Source organism: Panthera uncia (genome assembly GCF_023721935.1).
Source record: "Panthera uncia isolate 11264 chromosome A3 unlocalized genomic scaffold, Puncia_PCG_1.0 HiC_scaffold_11, whole genome shotgun sequence".
NCBI lineage: Eukaryota > Metazoa > Chordata > Mammalia > Carnivora > Felidae > Panthera > Panthera uncia.
Window position 1 is genome coordinate 4,695,842 of NW_026057578.1, and position 5,853 is coordinate 4,701,694.

A 5,853-nucleotide genomic window follows, 5' to 3' on the forward strand; every position below is an offset into this window, starting at 1 on the left:
CTGAGCCCCCGAAATGCAGCTAGTTCTAAACTGAGTTGTTTTATGAGTGTCAATACACAGCTGATTTCCAAGACTTCTATGGAAAAAAAGCATCTATCTCATTAATAGTTTTCATACTTATTACATGTTAAGACACAATATTCGGGGCTGAATAAAATATCATTAACATTAATTTAGCTGTTACTTTTTAGCCTTTTCAATGTGGCTACTAGACAATGTAAAATCACATGCATGGCTAACATTCGTGGCTCGTATTCTCTTTCTACTGAGTAGTGCCACGGAGCCAGGTAGAGCCTTTCCTGGGGGTATACAACCGCATCGGGGTCCTGGTTTGGCTGGGGTAGGTTCCAAGGTTCAACAAAGGCTTTGGGGCACCTGGGTGGCTCAGTGGGTTAAGTGCCCAACTCTTGATCTTGGATCAGGTCCTGATCTCACAATCGTGGGTTCAAGCCCTGTGTCAGGCTGCATGGTGACAAGTGCAGAGCCTGCTTGGGATTCTCTCTCTCTCCCTCTCTCTCTGGCCCTCCCTCTCTCTCTCTTTCTCTCACCTACTCTCTCAAAACATAAACATTGAAACACACACACACACACACACACACACACATAATAACAACAACATCAAAGGATTTAAAGCAAAGCACCTGGCCTCAGGTTTTGATGCTGGATCCAGCCTGTCCTCGAAGCTCTCAGCAGGATTTGATGCTCACACTTAAATGTCTCTCCACCTAATTCTCTTTCTTCTCTACTTGTTTGGATCACCCAAGACCCCCAGCCTACTGGGAACTCCCTTATCCACCACCCTTGCACCTTTAGCCACATTGTTAGGGATCCCAACAACCATAATCCTTCTCTTTCTCTGCTTCCAGTTCAAGCCTGATCGTAACAGCCACACATGTAATGGAAATCACCAGCTGATTTTTAGGAGGGAAAACCCCAAAGTGTGGGAGAAGTGTCAACAGGGAGCTCATGTGCATCAGTGTTATGGTGCACAAGTCATTCCTTCATTCAACTAAAGGAGCAATTATAGCTAGCATTTATTGAGCATTTACTATGGGCAGGCATTGTCCTAAGTCCTTTCAAGTCTTGACAACAAATATGAATTGAGTATCCATCAGGCATTGCCCTAGGTGTTGAAGAATCAGCAGTAAGCAAGAGAGATAAAGACCTGTTCTCATGTAGTGGACAAACTAGACAGTAAGAGATAGGAAGGAAGAAAGGAGAGAAGGGAAGGAAGGTGGAAAGACAAAAGAAAGAAACAAAGAAAGAAAGGAAGAGAAAGAGGAAAGGGAAAGAAGGAAAGAAAAATGAGAAGAAAGAAAGAGAGGGAGGAAGGGGAAGGAAAGAAGGAAGGAAGGAAGGAGAAAAAAGAAACAAAGAAAAAGAGAAGGAATGAAGGAGGGAAGGAAGGAAAGAAGAAAGAGAAAGAAAGAAAGAAAGAAAGGGAAAGAAGGAAGTGCCTGTTCGGCCGGTGCCCAGAACAGGACAGGAGAGAAAAGAAGGAAGGAGGAAGGAAAAAAGAAAAAGAAAAAAGAAGAAAAGAAGGAAAGAAAGAAAGAGAGGGAGGGAGGGGAAGGAAGGAAGGAAGGAAGGAAGGAAGGAAGGAAGGAAAAAAAGGAATAAAGAAAAAGGGAAGGAGAGAAGGAAGGAAAGAAGAAAGAAAAGAAAGAAAGAAAGAAAGAAAGAAAGAAAGAAAGGAAGGAAGGGGAAGGAAGGAAGGAAGGAGAAAGGAAAAAGAAATAAAGAAAAAGAGAAGGAAGGAAGGAAGGAAAAAGAAAAGAAAAAGAAATAAAGAAAAAGAGGAGGAAGGAAGGAAGGAGAGAAGGAAGGAAAGAATAGAAAGAAAGAAAGAAAGAAAGAAAGAAAGAAAGAAAAGAAAAGAAAATTGAGGAAACTTGTGTGACACCCCAGCAACAGTGAGCACACCCAGAGTCCAGATCTTGGTTTCTAAACACCATCCATCAAAAAAAAAAAAAAAAAAAGAACCAGGACTCCTTGAAAAAATGGTTGATTCCAGGGCAAGGGCGAGGAAAGTACAAAATGAGCCTGGAAGATCTTCCGGTGCCAGAAAATGAGGAAGTGCTCACAAAAATGACCAGGGCATATAGAAAGTTACGCAAGAGCTAAGTTGAAGGATCTCCCAATGACCAAATCAGGGACAATTCAGCAACAACATGAATAATGATAGCAATGGATTGTAACCTACAAAATCAATATATCCGGGTTCATATTAATACAAACAACAATTGAATAAAGAGGTAAATGGGAGAACAGACAGTGCTTCCATACAGCACGATTCCAATCAATAAACTCAGAAGCTTTGGTGGAACTAGAGAATATCCATTTGGAAAACACTACAGTAATAATTGTTGTAGGCAAGAATCATCAGTGGTCATCAATGGATGCTGAAATTAGTGGAGGTTAAAGTGTAATGAAAAACAAGATATTTACATTATCTCTAAGTATATGCCCATACAATAATTATTAACTACAAAGAGAAAAGTAGTAATTTAACAGTGAAGAAACCTGGCGGTCAGCTCCTTAAGCAAATAATCAAAGTGAGCATCACCGGTATTGGGACAAATTGACGTGACACCAGGTGTCTCCTGGGGTGTTGCGCTGGCAGTCACACAACATCACCTCTATGGCATTCCGACCAAAACTACATAGGCTGAATTTAATCATGAAGAAACTTCAGACAACCCTCAATTGAGAAACACGTTATGAAATACTGGCCAGCGCTCTTCAGAATCAGCAAGGTCGTGAAAGACAAAGACCAAAGAAGTGTCTCTGATGAAAGGACACAAGAGGCGTGAAAAATAAATGTGATGTGTGATCCTGAATCGGATCCTGGACCAAAAAGGAGACACTGATGGGACAGTCAGTGAAGTGTGCATAGGGTTTGTAGATTAGTTACTGACATTGTTATCAATATTAACGTCCTGGTTTTGATCAAGAACTATGTCTGTGCGTGATATTAACATTTGGGGAACTAGGGGAAGGGTATGCTAGCACTTTCTACTGCTTTTGCAACATTTTTGTGAGGCTGAAATTATTTCAAATTGAAAAGTCAACAAATAAAAGTAAATAAAAAACAGAAAGCAGGTAAATAGTTGCCAGGTGCAGCGAGTACCACACAAAACAAAGGGGGAATGGAAAAGAGGAGAAGAGGGTGTTTGATATCAGCCTGCCGGGGATTGCCATGTGCTCTCAGACCTCACTGCAGAGGGAGAACCCAGCACAAAGCACATGGAACAGTGCTCTGGCTAAGGAACAGCATGTACAACAGCCCCGAGGCAGGAAAGTTGCATCCCTCCTCTTTGCTAGGAACGCCCAAAAGAGAAATACGGTGGCATCTGTAGGATGACACTGGAAAGACAGGAGAGAAGCCCATGTGTAGATGGAGGTGAAAACTGAAGCGATGTGTCTACAAGCCAAGGGACGGCTGGAGCCACCTGAGGTCAGAAGATGCCCGAAGGATCCTCCCCTCCAGCCTCCGGACAGAGCATAGCCCTGCCCACACCTTGACTGCAGACTTGTGGTCTGAGGGTCTGACAGAATAAAGTTGTGTTGGGTAGGTCTCCCCGTTTGTGGTCCCTTGTCAGAGCAGCTCGAGGACACACAACCACTGTCCTTTTGCATTTCTGAGGTGCAGTGATGAGTTAACCTCACGCCTGTCCCCCTTCGTTTTGTGCACCTCCCTCGGGCTGTCTGTGAGTCATTTATGCATTTACTTATTAAATGTTATTTACTTTGAGCATTTCTTAATATTGTAAAATCAAGCACAGACCAACCCCTTTTAAAATTCGGTCTTGTCCTCGGCAATGCGGACCGCACAGCATGGGTTTGCTACGGTAACTGTGGCTGCTTTTTTTTTTTTTTTTAATTATTATTATTATTATTATTTTAACATTTATTTATTTTTGAGACAGAGAGAGAGCATGAACAGGGGAGGGTCAGAGAAAGAGGGAGACACAGAATCTGAAACAGGCTCCGGACGCTGAGCTGTCAGCACAGAGCCCGACGCGGGGCTCGAACTCACGGACCGTGAGATCACGACCTGAGCCGAAGTCGGACGCTCAACCGACTGAGCCACCCAGGCGCCCCGTGGCTGCTTTTTAACACCCTCTAAAATCTGCGCACAACCACGAGGGTAAGAAATGTTCACAGCCGCACCCAGAATCAGCTGACTCACCTCCCAGAACCTCAGAACAAGCCAATTAGGACAGGAAGAAAGACTGCTTTTCTGTTGCTTTTTGCCCCCAAAAGAAGGATCTCTGAAGACCTGATACTTGTCTGGCTACAAACCCCTTTTCATTCAGGCCCACTCTTATCGTGCTCTTTAAAGAAAACACGGACGGGGGAGCTGGGTGTGAAAGTTCTCTAAGCCTTCATTTTCATCCGCACAATGAGGATATAACCACGTCCTCTGAAGACCGGATGAGAAAAGGGCACAGATTGTTAACAGCATTTCTATGAAATACCCAAAATAGGCAAATCCGTGGAGACAGAAAGCAGATTAGTGGTTGCCAGGGTTTGAGAGGACGGAATGAAGAGTCCTCACTGACGTGTACAGGGCCTCCTTTTGGGGTGATAAGAACATTCTGGAACTAGACAGCAGCAATGGTTGCACAGCATGGTGACTAACCTAAATGCCACTGGATTTTACTTGTACACTTTGAAACGGCTAAAATGATGAGCTTTAGGGGCGCCTGGGTGGCTCAGTTGGTTGAGCGTCCGACTTCGGCTCAGGTCATGATCTCATGGTCTGTGAGTTCGAGCCCCACGTCGGGCTCTGTGCTGACAGCTCGGGGCCTGGAGCCCGCTTCGGATTCTGTGTCTCCCTCTCTCTCTGCCCCTCCGCCACTCGCTCTCTCTCCTTCAAAGATAAATAAACGTTAAAAAAAAAATTGAAATGGCTAAAATGGTGAGTTTTAGGGACGTTTGGGTGGCTCAGTCAGTTAAGTGTCTGCCTCTTGGTTTCGGCTCAGGTCATGATCTCACGGTGTGTGAGTTTGAACCCTGTGGTTGGGCATGGAGCCGACAGTGGGGAGACTGCTTGGGATTCTCTCTCTCCCTCTCTGTCTGCTCCTCTCCCCCACTCACTCTCTCTTAAAATAAATAAACTTAAAAAAAATAATAAAGTGATGAGTTTTATGTTAGGTGTATTTCGCCAAAATCTATTTATTTTTTTTTAATTGGGAAGGAAGCATCTGCCTGGGGTAAGTGACACCATCTCCGAACCTGTTTCCTCATCTGCAAAACGGGGGCATCGGCAGAACCTACGTCACGGGTCGTCGTGCGGATTATACCACTGGGTCTGTAGATGTGACTGGCGGGTACAGCACACTGACGGGCTGCTTCCCCTGGGACTGCTGGAAGGACTCACCACCATAATGCAGACAGAGCAGCTGGTCTGCAGACGTGTGTTCAGAAGAGGCTTAGCGAGTCTCCTGCCCCCCTTAAGGCCCCCGGCAGGCTCCGTACGGTGTTGGCCTCTGTAGGCTGTTTCTGGCATTCTGACTCACGACAGCACATCAGCTCGGAGCAGATCATATTTTAAACCCCAGTAGCTTGGTCTGAGCAATCGGGCGCTCTGGATGTAATTCTGCAGGTAATTTGAACGATGCTATCTAATTTCAAATGTCCCTGCTCTTACGAGTGCGAAGGCAGCATAATTTTTAATTAGTGGGTAAACAGTAAATAATGGATGGCGGTAAGTGGACACCACTGTTAATTAAAAACCCATGGTTGATAAAAATCAATTTGGCCCATGCATTGAACTCGGTCTATCAGGTCCCGGCGAAAAGTTGTGCAACCGACCCACGGCACCATCTGCGTTCAGCTGTTCCTTTC